Source organism: Balaenoptera borealis (genome assembly GCF_965194805.1).
Source record: "Balaenoptera borealis genome assembly, chromosome: 16".
Classification (NCBI taxonomy): Eukaryota; Metazoa; Chordata; class Mammalia; order Artiodactyla; family Balaenopteridae; genus Balaenoptera; species Balaenoptera borealis.
In genome coordinates this window covers 42,360,629-42,386,196 of record NC_138872.1, presented here as the reverse complement: position 1 = coordinate 42,386,196, position 25,568 = coordinate 42,360,629, and the positions used below count along the sequence as shown (strand labels likewise).

The window sequence follows — 25,568 nt, the reverse complement described above, 5'->3', positions numbered from 1 at the left end:
AACACTCCCTAACACCATATACAAAAATAAACTCAAAATGGATTAGAGAGCTAAATGTAAGACGGGACACTATAAAACTCTTAGAGGAAAACATAGGCAGAACACTCTTTGACATAAATCACAGCAAGATCTTTTTTGATCCACCTCCTAGAGCAATGGAAATAAAAACAAAAATAAACAAATGGGACTAATGAAACTTAAAAGCTTTTGCACAGCAAAGGAAACAAGACGGAAAGAGAATCCTCAGAATGGGAGGAAATATTTGCCAATGAATCAATGGACAAGGGATTAATCTCCAAAATATATAAACAGCTCATGCAGCTCAATATGCAAAAAACAAACAACCCAATCCAAAAATGGGCAGAAGACCTAAACAGACATTTCTCCAAAGAAGACATACAAATGGCCAAGAAGCACATGAAAAGATGCTCAACATCACTTATTATTAGAGAAATGCAAATCAAAACTACAATGAGGTATCACTTCATACCAGTTAGAATGGGCATCATCAGAAAATCTACAAACAACAAATGCTGGAGAGGGTGTGGAGAAAAGGGAACCCTCTTGCACTGTTGGTGGAAATGTAAATTGATACAGCCACTATGGAGAACACTGTGGAGGTTCCCTAAAAATCTAAAAATAGAATTACCATATGATCCAGCAATCCCACTACTGGGCATATACCCAGAGAAAACCATAATTCAAAAAGACACAGGCACCCCAATGTTCATTGCCACATTATTTACAATAGCCAGGTCATGGAAGCAACCTAAATGCCTATCGACAGACGAATGGATAAAGAAGAAGTGGTACATATATACAATGGAATATTACTCAGCCATAAAAATGAACGAAAGTGGGTCATTTGTAGAGACGTGTATGGATCTAGAGACTGTCATACAGAGTGAAGTAAGTCAGAAAGAGCAAAAGAAATATCGTATATTAATGTATATATGTGGAACCTAGAAAAATGGTACAGATGAACCAGTTTGGAGTGCAGAAATAGAGACAGAGATGTAGAGAACAAACGTATGGACACCAAGGGGGGAAAGCGGGCGGCAGGGAGATGGTGGTGGTGGTGGGATGAATTAGGAGACTGAGATTGACATATATACACTAATATGTATAAAATAGGTAACTAATAAGAGACTGCTGTTTAAAAAATAAATAAAATTCAAAAATTCAAGAAAATAAAAATAAAAAATAATTTAAAAAGTCATGTATGAATTATGCAGAAAGTTTTCGAGTATTTCCTAGACCCCACCTTTCCTGGCCCTTCACAGCTGAAACTACTGAGATCTAACAACATAAGAAAGTTTTCAACCTAGACAACAAGGGGTGCCATCATAGTCAGAGCTAAGGGAAGAAAGTCAAGGAGAGTACAGTGAGATGAAAGGTTTCTTAAAAGTAAAAGGTAACACATTTACACTTAGATTTTAAGTTTCTCAAATTAAATGCCAAAATTAAACATCTCTTAGTTTAAAAGAGTGGCTGGCAAGTTCAAGGAGAAATATCAAATACTAATACAATATCTTCTCAGCATCACAATTAAATTCCTCCTTTTCTCAATATAGTACCACTGCCTTCAATAATGGTTTCTATTTATATTTTACTAATAAATACTACCATGGAAAACAAAAATCTTAATAATGTTTTGTAGTTTTTAGTGCAAAAGTCTTACACTTCCTTGGTAAGTTTATTTATAAATATTTATTATTTTTGATGCTGTTATAATTGGCCTTGTTTTCTTGATCCCATTTTCAGATTGTTTATTGATAGTGTGTAGAAATAACTGATTTTTGTATACTGATCTTGCATCATGAAACTTTGCTGAATTCATTTATTAGCTCTAATAGTTTTTTGGTTTCTATTGTTTTCTTTTTGGCAGATTTTTTAGGATTTTCCATATATAAAACACATCATATGCAAGTAGACTACGTTTGTATTTTTCCTTTCCAATCTGAAAGCCCTTTATTTCTTTTTCTTACCTAATTGCCCTAGCTAGAATTTCCTTTACCATGTTGAACAGAAGTGGTGAGCATGGATATCCTTGTCTTACTCCTGATCCTGGGGGGAAATTATTCAGTCTTTCACGATAAAGAATGATGTTAGCTATGGAGTTTTCACAGATGGCCTTTCAGTTGGTCTCTTTTGAGGAAAAAAAAAAGACACACCCTTCTTTTTTCAACTTCTAAGAAAGAAAATGTATTTGTTCCTAAAGACTACCACCCATGATTCCTCTTTACTCCTTCAGTCTACTTCCTAAGTGGTACTTTGTCCCAGTCAGTGTTTTCCAACATGGTTAATAAACAATACATCAGAATCACCTTGAGGGTTGATTTAAAAGGCAGATTCTTGTGTCCCTCCCCAGAGTATGATGCCAAAATCTCTGGGTCTGGAGCCCAGGCATCTGCATTTAAACAAGCCCCCACATGATTCCTTATGAAAAGAAAAGAAAAGAGTTTAGTTTTCAAATAAGCTTGTGAATACTGTCAAAATAGATATTAAAGGCTGAGTATGCTGAAAAAATATATATAAACCCACTTAAACTAGTAAATTCCAAATGTATTTTACTAAGAAATTTTGGGGGGCAAACACCAATTAATCAAGTGGAATACAGTATAAAAAATGTTAGGTAATCACTTTTCATAAATCTGGTGGTGGGGAAAAAAACACTTTTCCTAAGTCTAAGGAGATCCAAACAACCACAAAGCCAGCTATCAATGAAAGATGTTCAATAGTAGAAAAGAAACGTGAACAATGGTTGCGCCATGTTGTTCTTTTTGGCAAGATTACAGCCACCCAGATGCCTTGTTCATAAGGGTCTTTACAGACACTGAGTCTGCACATTGTTCTGTGAAATGGAAAAAGGAAGAAGAAACTAACACAATATTATAAATCAACTATAATTCAATACTTCAATTAAAAACATTAAAAAAAATCTATCCCTGACCCTTATTGACTAGGAAGAGGGAAATGCCTGTAAGCTGTGGGCAAACAGCAGCATCATGGTACCCAAGGAGCACCTTGCTATTTGTTGTACAGAGTAAGGCAGTGAACAAAGCAATTGGGTGCCGAACATAGCTATCCCCTACCTGAGTAGCAGTGTTTGTAAAGCACTTCAGAGGCCTTCCCTGTCATCTTTTCCAGCCAGCTCTGCCCTCTACCCTTTCTCATGCTCTCTTAAGGGGAAAGATGGGCCTGATCCATTTTGCTGGGGTCCATGTTATGCTCCAATATCTCCAGGCCTTTGCCCTGCTGCCAGGCAGCTTCCTTTCCACTTTATCAGTAGAGATGAAGATAATAATACTTTAGTGAGTACTCTATATGTGCCAAGCATGGTGCTATGACCTCTACATTTTCCCATTTAACCCTCACTCACGAGTTGGTACCATGATGACATGTGACCTTGAGCAAGTCATTTCAAATTTCTGACTTTCTATTTTCTCATCACTAAAATAGGAATAAAAAGAACATCCATCTCATGGGTTTGGACTTCAGTGGGATAATCCACACACTGCTCTGAGACTCTCGGGTTCGTAGTAAGTGTTCAGTAAGTCTGAACTAGAGTTAATGTTATTCCCACTTTTTTTTTTTTTTCTTTTTTTTACAGATAAAGGGACTGAAGCTCAGAGACAATAAAGCACTTTTCCAAGGTTATGCAGACACTAAGTGGTCCTGCTGGGATTTAAATGTCAAACTTCAGCATCTTTGCCCTTAACCATGACACCGTGCCACCTCCAAACACCACTCATCTTGTGTGGTGCATCTTAGGTCCTTCCTCTGCCAGATTTTCAATAACTCGCAGTAGACTTTCTCTGTCTTCTGAACTCATAACATTTATTATCTGTACCACTTATTCATGTTAGTACGTTCTAATGAATATTTAATATTGGAAACTAAAAAATAATCCTGAAATTCACACCTCGTAAACTCAATCACATAAATAAACTTCTTTTGAGCATCTTCTGTGTGTCAGGCACTGTGATAAGGTGTGGGGTTTTGACATCCTTGCCCACATGGAGCTGCTACAGGAGGAAGAGGGACATTAATGGAAGGGTTCCATAAATAAGTGCAGGACTGCAGTTGTGGTGCGTGCCCTGAAGGAGAGGTGATGGATGCCTGAGAGTACGATGGGGGTGGTGGGGTTGGGTAGAGTCAGAGATGCAGTGAGGAGAGTTGACCTGAGATGAGAGCTCAGCTAAGAAGAAGAGGAGTTGCTGATGTAAAGAAGGGCAGTGAGAACAACCCAGGCAGAGGGTACAGCATATGCAAAGGTGCAGAGGTGTCACGATGGGGGCAGAATGGCACATTCAAGGGATCAAAAACTGGTGAGCGTCTCCAGCGGACATGGACAGATGAAATTGCAGAGGCTGGTAGGGACCGGGTATTGAAGAGTCAAAGATCATGCTGAGAAGTCTAAGTTTATATAAATACTATAGAAAAACATTTAAATTTTGAGCAGGTTATAATGCAATCAGTTTTGTATGTGAAAAAAATCATGTCTTTGTCTGCAGCAGTAGGGCGAGCAATATGCATGCAGGGAGAACATTATGGGGTCTGCACTGTCTTCCAGATGAGAGATGGTGGTAGCCCCGGTGAGGATGATGGAGATATAAGTAGGATAGGGGGTGAGATAGAGTCAGGAGGTGACAGCTGAGTAGAGATATAAAGAAACCTACAGGCCCTCCATCACGTTGATCTGCCTTCCAGCAGCTGCACTTTCACTTCTCTGGACAATTAAATTTATGTGTCAATTTGACTGGGCCACGATACCCAGATGTGGGGTCAAACACTAGTTCGTATGATGCTGTGAAGGTGTTTTTTAGATGGCATTAATATTTTTAACAGTAGACTTGGAGTAAAGGAGATTACCTTCTGTAATATGGATGAGCTTCATCTAATCAATTGAAGGCCTTCAGAGAAAATAAAGGTCCTCCAAAGAAGAGAGAATTCTGTCTTTAGTCTACTTTTGGATTCCAGCTGCAACATTAGCTCTTTCCTGGGTCTCCAGCCTGCTAACTAGCCTTGCAGATTTTGGAATTATGGACTTGGCAGCCTTCAACAATGGTAGGAGCCAATTCCTTAAAACCTTCTCTCTCTCTCTTTCTCTCCGTGTGTGTGTGTATAATGTATATATAATAATAATAATATATATATTCCTACTGCTTCTGATTCCCTGGAGAACCTTGACTAATGCACTCATATTATTATAGAAGGAGTAGCTGTGTGCTCCCACTAAAGTCCAATCCTTTTACCAGAGACATGCTAGCATTTCTTCCCTCTGTCTCCTATGTCATCAGTTTCTGTTTTGTTATGTTTTGCTGCTGGATTATTTGTATCATTGGCTTTATTTCTCATCCTAAAACATCACTTTTTCTATTCTCCTTGGAGAAATGGCTGATTCCAGATCTGGGGCAGAAAGTGTACAAGATAAGCCTGCAACATCTTGTCACACCAGAGAGCAAGGAGGCCATCAAAAACTATTAGAATCATGTTTAAAAGACTCAAGAGTCCATTTGAATAGGCTGTTATTGGGCCAACAATGGGTCAATTGTAGTATTTATAACGATAATATGTGCAATGGATTGGAACACACAAAACATGTTAAACCCATGTGCATTTTTCTTAATGATATTTAAATGTAAAATTACTGGTCACTTTTGAAGATTACTAAGGAACGAACTCACTACTTTGAAAACTGGTAAATAAAGTATGAGGCATTTTTCTTGCCTTTCCTGTTGGAGATGTAACTCTGAGTAACCTAATAGCTGATGAAGGGAAGTTTTTCTTTATAGATGATTGCAAACAATAAATAAAGAAGGAATGATAGAATTAGAATATCACCATTTTGCAATTCTTCATAAGTTAATGGTGTATGTGTATGTACGTGTGTTTGTGTGTGTGTATATATATATGTATACATAGATATATACACAAATATGTCTGTATATTTACATATGTGTGGGTGCATGCATCTGTATTCTGGATCTCATTTAGCCATACATATCAGATACAGGCAACATAGGGGACAGAAGAACATGTTAAATGACACTAATGATGTCATTAGCAAAATCTCAACTATGAGATACTCTATACAACAAACAATTACAAGAACAAAGGAAGGAAGGAAGAGAAAGAGACAGAAGGAGAGAAATGGAGAGGAGACTGATAGATTAAATAGATCTAAGATAGAATAATGGTCACCTCTGGCAGGAGACATATAGGTTAAGAGGGGACATGAGGAAATCTGGGTTGTTGACTATGTTCTATATTTTGATCTGAATGGCAGTTTTACAAAAATTCATTGAGTCGTAAACCTTACGTTAGTTTATTTTTCTATGTATTTTATATCTCATTGAAAATTTGAGAGAGAGAGAAAGAATAACTTAAAAGACATACCAACTACATGCAACATATGAACCTTATTTGGATCTTTTTTAAACAAATAAACAAAACCAACGAGACAACTGAAAACATGTGAACTACGACTGAATATCTGTTTGTGTTCATGTACTATGAACATGTTTCTCAGTAGTGTTTTCATCTTTGGGAGGTACACTTGGAAGTATTCATGGATGGAATGATAAGGTATCCAGCAAATGAGACACGATGCTGAGGAGGGTTACGCACAAAGTTTCCAATCGTCCAGGAAGAGCGAGGCCTGATGAGAGGAGACTGTACATCCTAGGTCGCATCTTTGGTCAGTGAGGTGAGTGTGTAGAAGGTTGGTAGATAGCAGAGAAGGTAGCTCAATGACATAAATATCAAAGGAAAAGAATTTTTACAAACAGGTGGAATAGTAGCTTTCTGAAATATACAGAAGAGATCAACTTCCCCTCTTGGCCCAGAGGTTGGAGCAGGTAAGAAAATAAATAGCACCTTGCATGCCTGATCCTGCTGTAAATGTCACACACATCCTGCTCCCTAGTATAGTATCTTAAACACTTAACATCTACTGGTTTATTAATTACAATTTGCTTTAAAATGTGTCCTCTTATCTACGTAGCAGCATCAAAAATAATCTTGCCAATTAGATTCCCTTTAACTATAACATAAAATACTGAATAAACATATTGAGGAAGGATCAAATCAAATAAATAAGTTAAATGTATTTTTATATAAATCAAAATATTGTTAATAAATTTCTGTCAAGATATTCCCACCCGAGAAAAAAATAGAATTATTCTAAAAATGAATACACCAGGGCTCTCTATAGTGTATCTACCATACTTTCAAGCACTATGAAGATGAAAATACTCTACTGTAGTGCGAGTTGGAGCTCCTTGAAATTTCCAAATAGCTATGTCCACCCAATAGTATAAAATCCGAGACATGCCCATCTAAGTCTTGGGAGTGCATATTGAATGAATGAGAATTGTTCTTATTCCCTTTCTTGCTCTATTGACCTATATGTTCTTTTGTAGGTATTATTATAATAGCTAATATGATTGACTTAAACAAATATGAGTTTATTTTTCTCTCATACCAGGTGAAGTTGGTCCCACAAATTCATCAGTGCCCTGGGATAGTTCTTGTTCTTGTCTGCCACCCTTAGGGCGGGTCTTCCATCCTAATTTTCTCCACCTCCAGCCTCAACTGCTGAGTTCCAAACAACAAGAAGAAAGGGAAAAGGAAGGAGGGGCATTCCACATTTCAAGAAACAAAAATTTGCTAGAAATCTCCAGCAAACTTCCACTTCAATTGCATATCCCAGAACCATGACAATCACACCTAGCTGAAAATGAGTCTGGGAAACATGCTTGGATTTTTTTTTTTTTTTAATAGCTGGGTAAATTGTCATCCCAAATAAAATTGGGTTTATTATTAATGAAGAAGTAAAAGTGGATATTACATCTAAAACTAACAGTCTGCCATAGTTATATAATACAGACACACACATACACATTTAGGTATGCAAAAATATTAAAGATTGAACTATAAAAATATTAGAACAAAAACTATTTCTCTTTTTACCTCTAGGTAGGAGTATTACAAATCTATTAGGAGGACCTGCCTTGGGATATTAGTTTATAGTGCTCTTGTATTTATCTCATAATATTGAAGTATCTCATGCCTTTCATACATATTGGGGATTATTCTCAATTTTCAAAGACTAAGATACCTAATTAAAGCAAAAGGCCTTACTCAATCACATCAAATTATACCCTTTGGCGGGGGGGTAAAGAAGATGTACAGTAATGGAGAAGGACATACATGCAGTATCAAATTAGTTCTATTTTTGCATTTCTTTTTTCTTTGTTCTTCCCCCATTTCCTAAATACATCTTCCCAGAAGGACTACCCTGCACTCACTCTTCTGGCCTTCATTCCTCGTGACTATTTTTTTTTTTTTTTTTATAAATTTATTTATTTATTTATTTATTTATGGCTGTGTTGGGTCTTCATTTCTGTGCGAGGGCTTTCTCTAGTTGTGGCAAGCGGGGGCCACTCTTCATCGCGGTGCGCGGGCCTTTCACTGTTGTGGCCTCTCTTGTTGTGGGGCACAGGCTCCAGACGCGCAGGCTCAGTAGTTGTGGCTCATGGGCCTAGTTGCTCCGCGGCATGTGGGATCTTCCCAGACCAGGGCTCGAACCCGTGTCCCCTGCATTGGCAGGCAGATTCTCAACCACTGCGCCACCAGGGAAGCCCCTCCTCGTGACTATTTACGTATTCATACTTTTCAATTTTGAAGCCTTTTGAAACATCCCAGAAAAATATTTGATCTCAAAGATATGAAAGCAAAGATTTCATATTCAACCCTCCCTATGGATCTGCTAGTCTTTACAGATTTACAACATTCTCAGAGCATTAATAGAGAAATTTTCACAACTTTATTATTTAAAATATTTATAGTTTTCAATTATGCAAGAAATGGGCAATTTCACTGCATTTATTATGGGTCTAATTCTTGCCAGTCAGTGAGTTTACTATGTAGGCAGTTTATAAAATGGAAAGGATATACACAGTCAAGTTTATCTTTTATCTTCCTCTAATTTTATTGAAACTTCAACCAGCTAGTTTCCAAGGATAGATATCTACAGTACCATCCACTCAGTACCACAGCCCAGTGAAGAGAACCTTAGGAAATGTAATTGATCCACCTTGACGCATAACATCTGTGAGGCTTGGACCACTGCTGAGAGCTTGAGCTACATTTCTCTTGTCAAGGGAGGTTACTAAAACCTGGAAAATGCCCAAAGGAGTGTGAAGTGATGAAAGGTCCAGAAGGGAAGCACAGCTTGGAAAATGTCCAGCAGAACACAGGCAAATTTTACCATCTCAAAAAGAATACATTATATTTAGGAAATGTAAAGCTCTTGGCATCCAGAGACTTCACAAAGCCCTTGCTATTTCCAGGCTTGCAGGAGGCCCTGACCAGTTGTTGGTCTGTATCTCAACCATCTGTCTTTGAGAACATTCCCTCAAGGTTTCCATCTGTCAGCTGGGTCACCTCTGTCTGTCTCTCAACTCTACCTGGTGGATACTGTGCCTACAATTTCCCTGTTGTTATCTGTAATCAGCCTCGAAGCCCTTGGTTATTCTTGCTGATAATTTATTAACAGGCATGTACTCTATATTCCTAGTTCTATTCTAAAAGCTTTACAAATATTAACCAATTTAATCCTCATAACAATCTTATGGAGTAGTTACAATTATCCCCATTTTTCAGACGAGGAAAATGGAGAGGTCAGGTACTTTGCCCAATATCATCTAGCTAGTAAGTGGTGGGTCTGAGATTGCACCCAGGCTTTTTGGCTCCAGGCTTTAACCACCAAACAATCATACCCCATGTCATTGGAGTAAGGGGCCTTGACTTTGGAGGTCATGTTGTCAAATTTTACTGATGAAGAAATTCCTATGAAAGTCCCTGTGAATGATGGTTGGTCAACTTTGACTTGGATTCCTTCTTCCCTGAGGTTAAGAAGCCCTCCAGATCTGTTACCCAAGTCACCAGTGGTGAATCTAATCTCATGTGACTGGCTTCATGTTAAACAAAGAGGACAAGTGGATGCCGAGATCTTTAGCATCGGCACCACACTGTTGCTATTTCTCTTTCCTCTCTCAGGGGGCACAAATGAGAGACCTGCCATTAATACCTCTGTATTCTGTTGGCCAGTGCTGCCCGGTAAAATCTGGAGGCAGACCAGTAGAGTTTTAACTCTTGCTAAACCGAGTCACTTCCGTGTTTGGCAGAGCATGCTGAAAAATTCCAAACACAAACATTTTATTTTACTTGGAATGGAACAGAATAAATAACCAAAGCCAACCTGTATGACGGCATCTCAAAATAATGGAGAGAAAACCCAGAACAAAGGAACTTTCATCCTTTTCCCCATTCAGCCGCTAACTGCCCTCAGAAGCTTCCTCATTCCTTATTTTTGTCCTGAAGCGAATCCTGCCGACCCAGCTTCCCTCACAAGATCAATTTCAATCCAAAGATATGTACTGACTTCCCATTGGATAAAAGACACATAACTAGGCCTTGAGGATAGAACAGTGAACTAGACCCAGCCTCACAACAAATAGTTCAACCACAAAAGAGTGGTATGAGTTCTCAGAAAAATTAAAATGTGTGATGAGACTTCCAGGAAGATGAAGCAACTAAACCATGAGGTCAGAAATAAAAGATATTTAACCTGAGGCAAAAAAAAAAAAAAAAAAATGAGAAGCATCTCCTGAGTTTTAGGGTTTCCAACGGTGCCCAGTTACATAAGCAGAAGATAAACTGGGGGCAGCCTGCTGCCCTAGCTCAGCCTGAGAATATACACAGACCAAGTTACAGAAAATAGGTTTATATTCTATTAGGTTATGTAAATAGGTTTGCTGTTTAAATGCAAGGGGGAAATGCAGGACTATTCTGAGCCTTTAGCAGAAAAACTAAGTGAAGGAAAAGTCACTTTCTTTTCAATTTCTCAGTTTCTTTCATAGTGGATTCTCTCGGAGGACAGTGACCCTGGGTCTTCCAGAGTTGTTTACAGTCATTTCCACTGGTCACTCAGCATGGGTGGCTTCCACAATTGCTGGTTCACCAGGGCAAAGGGGACACGAAAAATGACCCCTCTCACAGCAGTAGAGCCACCTGGAACAGAGCTAGAATGTTGTTAGGCCCCAATTCAGATTTTTCTACCTTCCTTAGGAAGGGTCTCCTAAAATGCCTTCAATTCAGAGTATTTATGCAATTATAGGATGACCCTTAAATATTCATTTCTCAATGCAAGAAGAGATAGTCATGAAGGTCCTGAATGGGGAATGGCTTTAAGTATTGATCCTTAATTTTAGAAACAACAACTTAAATTTTGAATACTCTTTCATTCATTTAAAACGCTTATTCTTTCCAGAGAGAAAAGAAGAATTCCATCATTTGGATGGCTCACACCTAGCTATGCTAAAGACTAGATAACACACAAGAATAGGAGGAAATGACTTCTAAAATTATATAAGTCCTAGAGAAATAATAAAATAACTAAAGAGGGATGTTCAGGAAATGCTCAAGAAAACAGAATAGATAAAATAGAATAGTATTCCCTGCTAGGTATACTCTTCACAAAGTGAGGTCTCGGGGGCAAGGTTTATTTTTCTTTTGGGGAAAATGCTACAGGAGGAGTGCAAGCGATGTATCGTGCAGTAAATCAGGGTCTAATACCTTCTTTTGAAGAGCCGCTACGTTTTATTTCCCTGAAGCTTAACAAAATCACCAGGGTGAGACTAGGGTAAGTGTTGACAATGAAACTTCTGGACTGGGGTATTTAGAAGGAGGCTGACAGTACCCTATCAGTAACTGTTGTAGACAATGTGTATTGCCTATCCAATATCTATTTTCCTCTTCTCCTGCCTAACAGAACCCTGTTTGTTTGGGAATGGCAGTGTGCACAGCCCCAGGAGAGATAACCACTCCCATAACACTGGAGTGACCATGTGATACAATTATAACTAAAGAGGTTGAAGCAGAATCCTGCTAGGAGCTCTGGGTAAACATCTGCGTTTCCTATTAAAAGCAAAGATATGGATGCTTAAACACAACTGTGATAAGCTGAGCTACAGCAGCCATTCTGCCTTCATGAGGTCACAACCAACACCTTAAAGCTGGCAGGGCAGAAAGAGAGAAGCTGCGTAGATCTCTCTTAGTGATGTTGAGCAGCTCTACCTGTCCTGGACAGCCTAACTCTGGAATTGTGAGAAAATTGGTATTTACAGATAAGCCTACTCCTGGCACCATAATCCCGTTATTCACATCCTTAGAAGCATCTGTGAGGAGAGATGAACAGTATCCTCCTCCTCCTCCTCTACCACCACCACCACCCTCTCACCTCTACCTGTGCCCCAACCCCGAAAATGGAGAGCAGCCTGATCCAGTAGACAGAGTATCCGGGTTAGAATGAGAACACCCAGGTGCACATTCCAGCTACACCACTTAATAACAATGTAGACCTGAGCACTTAACTTTCCTGAGTCCCAATTTCTTCTTCTATAAAAATCAAGAGAATGATATGAGTTGACAGTACGTTTGCTGAACAACACAAAAAAAGTAATGGTTCCCTTAGAATCTCAACAAATCTAGAAGGGGATGGAGTGGAAAGTCTCAGTAAATCAAAAATTGGGTGGGGGTAAGGGATAAATAGCAATTTGCTTATTGTCCTTCATGAGTCAGCTTCAAAGTCCCCCAGTTTTTACCACCACATTCTGCATTTCCAGAATATTCAGACCCCTTGTTGCCTTGTCAGTTTAGAACCACTAGGAGTTACCAGACCCTCTATACGGGCAGTTAACCAAAGGTATCTATGCTCTGTATACTTCTTATAGCAAGAACTTGTGGATTTTCTCTGCTCTGAGTTTACTAAATTGACATATATAGAAGGGATTTGACATGTAATTTATGTATTGTAGAGATAATTTCTCTCTGTACATTTCTTTTTTGTAAATGAAAATTAAGCCAGCAGTGGAGTTGGTGAGAATATCTCTGCTGTTTAATCCTGATTTTATGTAAACCAATCCTCATGAGAAGACACTGGGAGGATAAACTCTTAACATGATTGCAGATCGAGGCTGTGAGTTTCCATTAACTTTATGACAGTTTACACAATCAGATTCCCATATCCCAAGAATATATGATACTTAGATCTTCTTTTACTTCTAAGATCCACCTTGATTTTAAAATTATGATAATGTACCCATAGAAAACACAAGAGGCTAAAATTATACCCACAATAAACATAAGATGTGAGAATGTGTCATACGACCTTAAGTTTAGCATAATGATGGTTGCTTTAATTGAGCAGTTGTGGCTCTAATGCACAGGGATTCACAACAGAAGGTAGACTGTCAGATTCTTTACATTCTTAGAAAATAGTCAGCTATCTTTTGCCTTAACTGTGTTTTGTCAGAGCTTTCAATTACCCTCTGAGAAACTGAGAGAAGGTATAGTCAGACCTGGTATGTAGAAGTAAGCTTTTAATGAAGGAGTGCACTGTTCTGCTCTCCCACTCAATAGAGCACTGTGGGCAGGTTTGCTTCACGAAGACTCACTCACCCAGTGGATGGGGGACAAGGAGGTGACCCCAACAGGCCCATGATTGATAATGAGTGGATGCTTCAAAGAGCAAAGTTGCACATGTTACTAATGATGCCGGCAGGAAGAAATCATCTTCTAATGAATTCATGTTCTCTTTTTGCTATTTTGTCAAGACGCTATATAGTACTAAAATGCAAAACAAACTAACAAAAACAAATAATTTTGTTTAAACACTAAGAACAGCAGCATTTTAATTCTAGCAGTCTGCAACTATTTTATCAAACTCAAAACTTTCTCTGCGCCTCAGTTTCCTTGTTCTTAAGTATAAGATTCTAATAAACAATCTCTAACTTTCCTTCGTCTTATAAGATCCTATTATGAAGCTCAGCCATCTCTGACCTAGAGAAGGCTTGCTTCTTTATGGCTACAGAATTAAGGCTGCACATCCTTGTGTTCAAATACAATCTGGGCTACATAGGACTTGTGTAACTTTTAAAGTTATCTAGTCTCTCTTAACTCCAGTTTCCTCATCTGTAAAATGGCCATAACAACAAGGGCACTTGATTTATAGGGTTATTAGGAAGCTCAAAGTAGATCTTACCTGAAAAGCACTAAGAATAATGACTGCTGTGATACTGACTCAATGTATGTTGTTTATCTTCATTACCACAGAAAGAAATTTGTGGTCACTGATGCTGTGGGGTTTAGGTAGCATTATGAACTACCTGACCCTCCCCCAGCCCTCTGCCAGGTATTTTACAACTTGAAGTAGACATCTGTGAATTTTAAAATCTTCTTTTCATATATAAGTACTCTTAAAGGATGAACACATTAAACTATTGCCAGTGGTTCACTCCTCAATGTGCATTATTTTATTATGTCCTCTGGCTAGGTGAGGTCAATGTGCTAAGAGTCAGCAAGTTGTGATGGGGAGAAATAGAAGAGAATGTATGTAAAACCGGGACACTCTGGATGGCATCTCAGGGTGGACAGCACAAGGCCTGAGACACTGGCAGGGAAAAGGGCAGCAGAGGGATGGACAGACACCAAAAGTAACTTGGTTGAATGCCAGCCTTGTTTCTAGAAATATTAACCTGTTAGAACTCTGAGGCAAGAACCAAGTTCTAGTCATCTCTGTTCCCCAGAACCCAGTACAGTAATGAGAACACAGGAGCTAGCTAATCAGTGTGTTACATTGGGGGTCAGCTAACAACAGCCCACTTCCTGTTTGTTGTAAATAAATTTTTATTGACTCAGCCAGGTCCATTTTTTTATGTACAATCTATGGCTGCTTTCACGCTTGACAGCAGGTCTGAGTAGTTGTGACAAAGACTGTAGACCTGCAACACCTAAAATATTTGCTATTTTTTGCTAACTGGCCCTTCACATAGATAAACTCTGCAAACTCTTGTGTTAAATAAATGATGAATACATGAATGAGTGGATAAATGTAATAATAGAAAAATTTTCCAAAAACAAAACAAAAAGACAAGAAGAATGACTAATGTTCGCTTTAGGTCCAAAAAAAGTGACAAAAACACAAAATAGGAAGATAAAAAGCATTGGAAGCTCGCAATTGCTAAATAATGGACCACATTCAAATGCGTTCTCTTTAGCACATACCTGTGTTCTGTTTATGTTTGAAACCTACTTGAAAGTTGAAAGCATTCTGTTTGGTGGATATAGTAGGGGGTGGAATGTGGCAAGCATACTAGTCAAGGACAAATAAAATGAGGTCTTCTCCAGGATTTTATCGTGGAATCAAATCACACAGCAGAAAGAATACCTCTTAGTTACCTTGTCTCATTTCTGCACTGCCCATCCAAAGGACGGGGATCGGGGTTGGGGGTGAGAGGGTCGTTAGTGTCCTTGATGCACTTGGAGGACAGGCACCATTTTGCAGAGTAAGCGTTCCTTACTTGGGTATTAGTAAAATCTATTCTGCTCAACCCCGATGACCCTGAAGAGATTTGGCTCTGGCATCTTTGCTCCAAAATACTCATTGAGTTGAACCTACAGTGGACTTTGGACTTCCAGGTTTCTCTAACTCCAAGCCAGAGAAAATAAATAAGGGAAGAAAGAAAGAAAGGAAGGAAGGAAGGAAGGAAGGAAGGAAGGAAGGAAGGAAGGAATAAAGAAAGAAAAAAAGAAAGAAAGGAAGGAAGGAAGGAAGGGAGGGAGGGAAGGAGGGAGGGAGAAAGGAAGGAAGGAAGGAAGGAAGGAAGGAAGGAAGGAAGGAAGGAAGGAAGGATGAAAGGAAAAAGCCGTGTTGCCAGCAGGGGCACTGTTGACTCTGTAATCAGGATGCCATTAGGGATTTGACAGAAACTCTAACAAAGTAGCAGAGTCGAACATGCATGTAAGATGCTCTGTCCTGAGGTCTTGTTCTCCTAAAGCCACCCCAAAGTGGGTGAAGGCAGTCCCTCTGAATAACTTAGATTGAAAAATGTGGCGACCTTGAGTGATGGCTAGTTTATTTGGCTCCTCCATCTGCTTTTAATATTGTCAAGTTTTAATCAGGCTGTGCTATAGGAAGAACTCAAGATGTAAAACAGGATCAATCATGCCCTTCTGTTGACCAGCACTCTAAATATCACAACTCCTGGGAAAGAGATGGAAGCTGGCAGGCCACAGGACTCTTGGAGGTCTACGAGAGCCTGAAAAGTAAGCAATGGAAGAAGGATGCTGTCTTATCCAAGGACTAAGCTGCTGCCCTTGCCTCCCGGCTGATGTGAAAAGAGACCCAAATTGGCTTCCTTTCTTGTTCCTCTATGTGCTCCTAGCTTAAAAGGAGAAACTGTTTGTTTCATAAAGAGTTCCATAATTTTTCTTTGTGCCAAGAATATATTTCAGTTGCTTTTACTCCACTATTAGAATAAGTGACCTGAAGAGAAGTTCTTCCCTCTTGCATCATCTAAGGAATCTCTTGTGAATGGCGACAGGGCAAGTATGTCATTTCCAACCACGAGTCTTTTGGTTAGAAACTCACCCCAGAAATTTTCCCTTTGAACTTATTCTATTCTTTCTCTTTATCTTCATCACCATCAAACCATTTACCAGGAACTTATGATTCAGAGAGTAATATGGAGGGAGGGTCATAGGCAAGTGTGTGTGCACAGGTGTATGTGTGTGGCGGGGGGAGGGGGCAGAGCAAGGGGAGGGGAGGTAGGAAAGCATTGCTCACAGAGAGAATCCTCTTAGCAACTACTCAGAGAGGGAGTAGTCGAGAAAGAAGGTACTGGCAGGCTTGCCTTGTTAGAACAAGGACTGTGTGAAGGGACTTACAAATGAAGAGTGATTGTGGAAGACCTTACATTCTGGGCCAAGAGGTTTATAGTTTATTCTGCACCTGATAAAAAGCACTGAAGGATTTGGGGCAAAGGCTGATTTGATCAGGGTAGTTGATTAAACTAAGAGTGGACTTGGAATGCAGTTGAACAGAAAAATCCAGACACAGGGCAATAGGAAAGAAAAAGCCTCAAGAGTTTGGGTTGGCGGAAGACAGACAAAGGCCCAGATTTTGAGTGGAAAAGATAGATTTCTCAAACATAAAGGAAAAATTTATGTACTGACTTGGGATGGAAAGAAGGAAGAGCCAAAGATAACTTGGATATTTTGAGCCCAGATGACGGGAAGGAAGAATAATGAAACCGCTAAGAGAAACGGAAAAGTCTAGAGAGAGAGTCAGATTGGAGAAAGAGATGTTGAGTTAGGTTTTAGATGGGTAGAGTTAACCCTTTGTCACTATCTGTTCGCTCCCAATCACACTTATTCCAATCAGTGTCATGAAATAATCTAAGATGATTTGGCTTATCACAGTACCGCAGCACCCAGGATGGCACTGTCGTTAATCTCCTGACAAGAGACCATCTGCTTTTTACTTCATGTCAACTTTAGGAATCATGGGATTCATCCTTTGCCACAAAGACAGAGGGGAAAGTTACAGGAAATCTTAGACTGAAATCTGGCTTCCAGACAAGGAAAGAGACCAGCTGCCTGAGGATGTGGCTTCCTCACCCAGTGCTTTTCCAGCTGCTCTGCCATCACCTCTTATCTCTCCCTCTCCACACTCCTTACAAGCACCGTGAACTGAGAGTGGGCTAAGACATGCCCTAGAATTTTCCTTGAATATAAAGCATAACTTTATACTGTATAATTTCCTATTATAAAACAGCAGAAAACTTTTCTTACAGTATATTATTCTTTAAAAGAGAAAAAAAATAAAGGAAGGAAGGAAGGGAGGAAGGAAGGGGAAGGAAAAGAAAGAAAGGGAAGGAGGGAGAGATGGAGGGGAGAAGGAAAAGAGGGAGGAAGGGAAAAGTAAAGGAAGAAGAGATGTAGGGGCAAGAGAAAGAGAGAGAGAACAAAAAGAAGGAAGAAATGGAGAGAAGGGGGAAGGAAAGCACCAGTACTCCAAACAGAAGTTAAGAGCTTTCAAAAAATTAGGTAAATCACTTTAATACCTCTGAATCTTCAGTTTTCCCCATTGGTGGAGATGCGTAATGACACATTATTACTCACCTAAGGGAGGTGAGATGAGGTAAAAGGACACCAATTATGCAAAAACAGAAGTAATTGAAAAAAAATTGTCTAACAATCTTGAAAAGTGATATTAAAGATATGGAAGATCAAGAGCCACCTTAAAAATTAAAATTATAAATCACATTAAATATGATACTAGTGTCACATTACTGGCTTTTCCTCACACTAGTGGCCAAATATTAAAACACTGAATATTAATATCGCCCATTAGAAAACCAATCATAATAAAAATCAATGATGGTAGATAATTAGATATTAGTGAACCCAAGCCACACTGGCAAGAACAGGACTTTTTTTTTTATATAACATAAAAAGATATTTTTCTGTAATTCCTCCAACTATCAAAATCTCCTTTGAATGGTAAGTATAAGAAATACCTGCTTATACCTGCTTTGAAGTTTATAATAACTGGTCTCTTGAACACTAATGACATTTATCGTATAGAAAAGTTAACTAAATACCCTATTAGGAGTACCTCTCTCTCCTCATTCCATATTTTTCCCACTTAAAACAACAAACAAAAAAAATTCTTGGAAAGCTAAGTGTAAAAAAAATGAAATTAGAGCATTCTATATCACCATATACAAAAATAGACTCAAAATGAATTAAAGACCTAATTGTAAGACCAGATGTTATAAAACTCCTAGAGGAAAACATAGGCAGAACACTCTTTGACGCTAATCACAGCAATATTTTTTTGGATCTGTCTCCTAAAGTAAAAGAAATAACAGCAAAAATAAACAAATGGGACCTAATTAAACTCAAAAGCTTTTGCACAACAAAGGAAACCACTGACAAAATGAAAAAACAACCTACTGAATGGGAGAAAATATTTGCAAGTGATATGAACAATAAAGGATTAATATCCCACATATATAAACAACTCATACAATTCAACAGCAAAAAAATCAAACAGGGGCTTCGCTGGTGGTGCAGTGGTTAAGAATCTGCCTGCCAATGCAGGGGACACGGGTTCGATCCCTGGTCCGGGAAGATCCCACATGCTGTGGAGCAACTAAGCCCATGTGCCACAACTACTGAGCCTGCGCTCTAGAGCCCTCGAGCCACAACTACTGAGCCCGTGTGCCACAGCTACTGAAGCCCGCGCACCTAGAGCCCCTGCTCCACAACAAGAGAAGCCACCGCAATGAGTAGCCCATGCACCGCAACAAAGAGTAGCCCCCACTTGCCGCAACTAGAGAAAGCCTGCGCGCAGCAACAAAGACACAGTACAGCCAAAAGTAAAAGTAAGTAAAATAAATAAATTTTTCAAAAATCAAACAAACCTGATTAAAAAATAGGCAGAACTGAATAGACATTTTTCCAAAGAGGAAATGCAGATGGCAAACAGGCACATGAAAAGATGCTCAATGTTGCTAATCACCAGGGAAATGCAAATCAAAACCACAATGAAATATCACCTCACACCTGTCAGAATCACTATCATCAGAAAAAACACAAATAACAAATGTTGGTAAGGATGTGGAGAAAAGGGAACCCTCGTACACTGTTGGTGGGAATGTAAACTGGTGCAGCCACTGTGGAAAACAATACGGAGGTTCCTTTAAAAAACTAAAAATAGAGTGACCATATGATCCAGCAATCCCACTCCTGGGTATATATCTGGAAAAAAATGAAAACTCTAATTTGAAAAGATACATGCACCCTAATGTTCATAGCAGCATTATTTACAATAGCCAAGATATGAAAGCAACCTAGGCATCCATCAACAGATGAATGGATAAAGCTATGTGTGTATACACACACACACACAAAATTGAATACTACTCAGCAATAAAAAAGAATGAAATTTGAAATTTTGCCATTTGCAGCAACATGGATGGACTTGGAGGGTGTTATGCTAAGTGAAATAAGTCAGACAGAGAAAGACAAAAACTGTATGATATCACTTATACATGGAATCTAAAAAATAGAACAAACTAGTGACTATAACAAAAAAGAAGCAGACTCACAGACATAGAAAACAAACTAGTGGTTACCAGTGAGGAGGGGCAGGGAGGGGCAATATAGGGGTGGGGGAGTGGGAGGTATAAACTATTAGGTATAAGATAGGCTACAAGGATGCATTGTACAACATGGAGAATATAGCCAATATTTTGTAATAACTGTAAATGGAGTGTAACCTTTAAAAATTGTATTAAAAAATAGAACATTAAAAAAAATTAAAATTAAAAACAAAAATCCTAACCCAAAATACTGAGATAATGACTTAAAAGCAAAGTTTGGAGGCTGACTGACATTAGATGATAGCTCGATAACCGCTAAGCTTTGTCTTCTTTTGATTATCATCAGAGATTAACATGGAGCCTTAATTTTTTTTTTTTCTTACTTCAGGTATATTTTCTAAGTAAAAGTGAAGCTCTTCAATGGTGACCTAAATTGAAATCTCTGGAATGCTTAGAAGGCCTTTTCACATTTAATGGACAGATACACACGCAATTCTGCATAGTTTCTGAGAAGGGCTCACACAGGTAAAGAAGAAAGGCAAAGAAATTAGAGAAATTAAAGAGAAGAAATGAGCATTTTGGGGTTAAAGGAAGACATAGACTTCCTTGTAACTCCCATGGCTGGGAGAAATGAATCCTCACAAATTTAAAGACCTGAACTCCTTTCCAGCTGTGGCTGGGTTACCTGCCCTCCTTTGGTAATGGCAGCCCCACCACTGCAGAGCTTGCCCATGTTCTACACAGCTCCAAGCTCCTGTGCCAGGGCTTGCAAATGCTAACTAAAAGTCCTAGCCCAGCTGTGACATAACGAAATCATCAAATCCTAGCACATAACTTTATATCTCCAGGATTATTCCTCTTCCAGTTTGTACTGCCATTAAATGTTTTAGTTTTTAGGAAACCCCCTACACTGTTAGTGGGAATGTAAATTGGTGCAGCCATTGTGGAAAACAGTATGGAGGTTCCTCAAAAAACTAAAAATAGGGTTATCATGTGATCCAGCAATCCCACTCCTGGGCATATATCTGGAGAAAATGATAATTCAAAAAGATACATGCACCCCAATGTTCATTGCAGCACTCTTTACAATAGCCAAGACATGGAAGCAATCTAAGTGTCCATAGACAGATGAATGGATAAAGAAGATGTGGTATATTTATACATAATGGAATATTACTCAGCCATAAAAAAGAATGAAATAATGCCATTTGCAGCAACATGGAAGGACCTAGAGATTATCATACCAAATGAAGTAAGAAAGAGAAAGACAAATACCATATGATATCACTTATATGTGGAATCTAAAATATGACACAAATGAACTTATTTACAAAACAGAAACAGACTGACAGATATAGAGAACAGACTTGTGGTTGCCAAGGGGGACAGGGATGGAGGAGGGATGGAGTGGGAGTTTGGGATTAGCAGATGCAAACTATTATATGTAGAATGGATAACAACAAGGTCCTACTGTAGAGCACAGGGAACTATATTCAATATTCTGTAATAAACCATAATGGAAAAGAATATATATATTCTGAATCACTTTGCTGTACACCAGAAACTAACACAACATTGTAAATCAACTATACTTTAATAAAAATTAAATTTAAAAAATGTTTTACTTTTTAAAAGGCAACACATATAAAAACAAATGCACAGATAGAACAAAATCGAGCAAATGCTTGCACCAAACTGCCTAACACGATTCCTCAGTTCCACTTCAAAAAGGTTAGAATGATCATTCAAACCTGTAAGCATGTAGGAGTCTTTCAGCTGGTCCAGCCCAGCATTTTTGTTAGCTCACTTTTATTTACTAGCAGTAGAGTACATCTACCATCAAATTTTCCAGTTACCTCTAGCTATTTTCTTAGGTGCCTCAGCCGGTTTTCACATTATTTCCCTGTATATCTTATACCAACTTGATGAAGTGAAGTGGTGTTGGACACCCACACTGCCTTAGCATATTTGGACCCACAGACATTGGTACCCTCTCCATCTTCCAAACGAATGATATAGCAACAAAATAGCATGGATTAGGAAGTGTGGTGATACACAGCTCCAGCTACTGACCTATTTTTTTCAGTTCCCTGATTTAAATAAATCTGTTTTGCAAAAGGTTGAATTTATATGACCAATCAATCAATTAGGAGTAGTTATATTTCAAAATGTTCGTTTATCCAAATGATTCATTTTTGGTTGTTTTATTAAATGTAGCAATTTTGAAATTTATAAATGGGTTATATTTCAAAAGAGTTTTTTATAATGCCATTTGGTGAAACTTAGAACATATTTTTCCAAAGAAATCAATATGTAAATGATGGATAGGAATCTAGGGCAGGCCACAGATACCCACTTCTTCCATAGAGAGTTTGGTGTTGTCTACACCCACTAATGCATTTACTCACTAAACAAATAGTTAGTGAGCACCTACTATGTGCCAAGCCCTATTCCAGATGCTAAGGACACAGCCTACAAGGTGTCAGTTCTCAAGGGATTTAGATCCTAGTGGTGAGAGAAAGCAAGAGAAAATCAAGGAAACAATAAATCAGTAACATTATCTTAGATAGTAATAAGTGCTAAGGAAAAAACAAAGCTGGGGAATGTTACAAGTGAACTTGGGCAGGCGGGGAAAGTGGGGCTATATTTGGTAGGGTGTTCAAGGAAGATCTCACTGAGAAGCTTACATTTGAGCTGGACCTGAATGGTGAAAGGATCTGGCCCTGAGCCAGTCCCAGAGAACAGTATTTTAAGCAGAAAGAACAGCGATAGCAAGGACAGCCCAATGGCAGGTATGTTGGCTGTGTATTATCACTGTCGGGGAGGAAGACATTTTCCTCTACCCTTCTAGGTTCTTCTGGCTGGTTTAAGAATTAAATTGACATGAGACAGATTAACAGGAGAAAATTAAACAAAAGTTTAATAACATGTATACATGGGAGAGACACAGGAGAACTGAGTAACACTCCAAAATGGCCTAAACCCTCATCCTAAGTACCATCTTCAGCTAAAAACCAAAAGAGGATGTCAGGGGTATTGGTTTTGGACTTCAAAGGGCAGGAAGGCAATTTACATGGAGGTGGAAAAGCAAATCTCTGGGTCAGGCGGAGACAATGGGACATAGAATAGACTCTGATATCTAGGCCCTGCCTAGTTTTTCGCACCATGCTAGCCCGTGTTCTTGGCAGATGGCTCTGGTGATAGCTCTATTCCAGGAATAGGTCCTTTATCTAAATTCTTGAGGCAGCTAAGGAGGAGGTAAGAAGAAAGACTTCCTGAGTCTTCTTTTAAAAATAATAAGACTAAATTAATCCTCCTGCCAAAGAAACAGATATTGGGGTGGCAAATTTTATGTCTCTACAATACAAGGAGCAGATATATGGCCAGCGCGGCTAGAATAACAGAGATGGTTGCGGGTGGGAGGAGATGAGTTTATAGAGCTAGATGATGGCCAGATGATGGAGATCAGCCACGGTAAAGCTGCTGGATTTTGTTCTAACTGCACAGGGCTTACTACTCCCAGAGCCCCTACATTTACTTTAAATCATCTCTACTGCTATTCTTTGGGGCTCAACTACGATGACCGTGGGGAAATGATTTCAGAGTTGTCCCTTTGATTTTGAGGACCATCTCTCTCTCCTTTCAATACAGATTCTTTTTGTTTCCACAGCTAGAGTAGAGGCAGAGGAAAGTTCACTTACTCATCAATTCCTTCAGTGCTCAAAAGAGTTGTTGAATGAATGAATGGATGAATCAGAAGTAAACAGTACCAGGAACATTTGTTCTCAGGAAGCTTGGAAAGGGGTAGAGTGTGGCAGGGTGAGAGACCAATCAGGGTAGGTGAGGCAGAGAGGAGGGGTAGGAGAAGGGAAGGAGGGCTATAAATAGCACGGCTTCCTGCCAGAGTTACTCCTGGTGACCTTTGGGAGTCCTGGAGACACATACCCCCAGTCATCTACTTTCTCTCCTCCCTCAGTCCTGGGGGCTGAGTGGTGCCACCATGGACCAGCACATGATCTAACCGTGTGAGGCTCCAGCCTCCTGGTTGATTCCATGAGAATCACGTCTGAGAAGGAGGAAGGGGCTCTGTAGGAACAGTCACTCTTGCTACAGTGAGTGAGGGGGAGATCTGGTTAGCTTCTTCATCATGCTCTTCCTGGAAGGGAGGAGGATTCATAGATCTGACTTAAGCCCCTGTGGAGGCCTCCAGAGATCATGGGGTGGGGCTAGAACATTGACCTGGACCTCAGGGGCAGACTGGGCTTATCTTTGGCTGCTTGTGTACTTACTGGTAGTTCAAACACTAAAAGACCCCTGTGGTGGTAGCTGCTTCCCCAAGTTCCTTAAATTCCCATCAAGTAGTCCTGGCCAATCCAAGACCCTCCCATGGAATGCTCATGACTACCCTTCATCAAGCAACTAATGAGGCTTCTATGACCAGGAGCTGTTTCAGCACTTGAAGCCTATGGCCATTCTGATAGGTCGGTGCATGTTGTTAAATACTTTGAATATCAAATGTTTTTAATATAGGGAAGACTCATGGGTTTAACCAAGAGAGAGCCATTATCTAAGTCATGGAGATGTAACGGACAGCATGGTGACTATAGTTAATGGTGCTGTACTGCATATTTGAAAGCTGTCAAGAGAGTAGATCTTAAAAGTCCTCATCACAAGGGAGAAAAAAATTGGTATGATGATGATGGGAACTAGACTTGTGTTGATCATTTTGCAATACATACAAATATTGAATTGCTATGTTGTATACCTGAAATGGATATAATGCTATATGTCAATTATACCTCAATTTTATAAATTAACTAATTAATTTTTTAAAAAAGAAAGAGCCATTATCCTCACAGATCCCTGGGGAAGAGCTCATTTACTACAATATTTCTGGCCATGAGACAGTCCCTTTGGGGTTTTAATAATGATAATAACGTGCCTTTTTAGTCCCTCTTTTCTCCTTTTTGTGTTTGCTTCTGCTTCTCTGACTCTCTTCCCAACCCCTCATTTGCACACACTGTTTCCCAGGGTAAGAACTTCCTCTCAGACCCCTCAGCCTCCCCTGTATTTCCTCCTCCAAGAAGCCTTTCCAGATTTTCCCAGGTTGGATTCGCTTAGAGAAACCTCTTCTCCAATAACACTTTAAAACATGCCTGAGTTTTTGTACTTCGCACATTATCTGAGTATTGATAACTTGTCTGTCGCCCTTGCCTGTGGGTCTGGAGTGCGAGGACACTATATGTGGTCCCAGGACCTGGTATGGAAGGTTAAACAAAGGAAGAGCTTGGGGAAATGTTTGTGGAGGGAAGTGGGGAAAAGAAGAGAAGAGAGGAAAGATGGAGTTAAGAGAGAAAGGGGGCTTGAATGGAGAGAAGGAAAGTGGAATGGAGAGAGAGGGGGAGAGGGAGAGAGAAGTGGAGGAAGCGAGAAAGAGAAGGAAGACAGGAGAGGGATGCAGGGAGAAAGAAGGGAAGGAGGGAGCAAGAGGGAGGGATGGAGAAGGGGGGAGGAGAGGAAGGAAGGAAGAAGCAGTAGAAGCTAGAG

General features: G+C 39.4%; 1 protein-coding gene across 5 annotated transcripts in view; it reads right to left on the bottom strand.

Moving 5' to 3' along the window:
- Positions 1-25,568, bottom strand: part of MACROD2 (mono-ADP ribosylhydrolase 2) — a 1,990,905-nt gene that overhangs the window by 641,636 nt on the left and 1,323,701 nt on the right. The window lies entirely within an intron of this gene.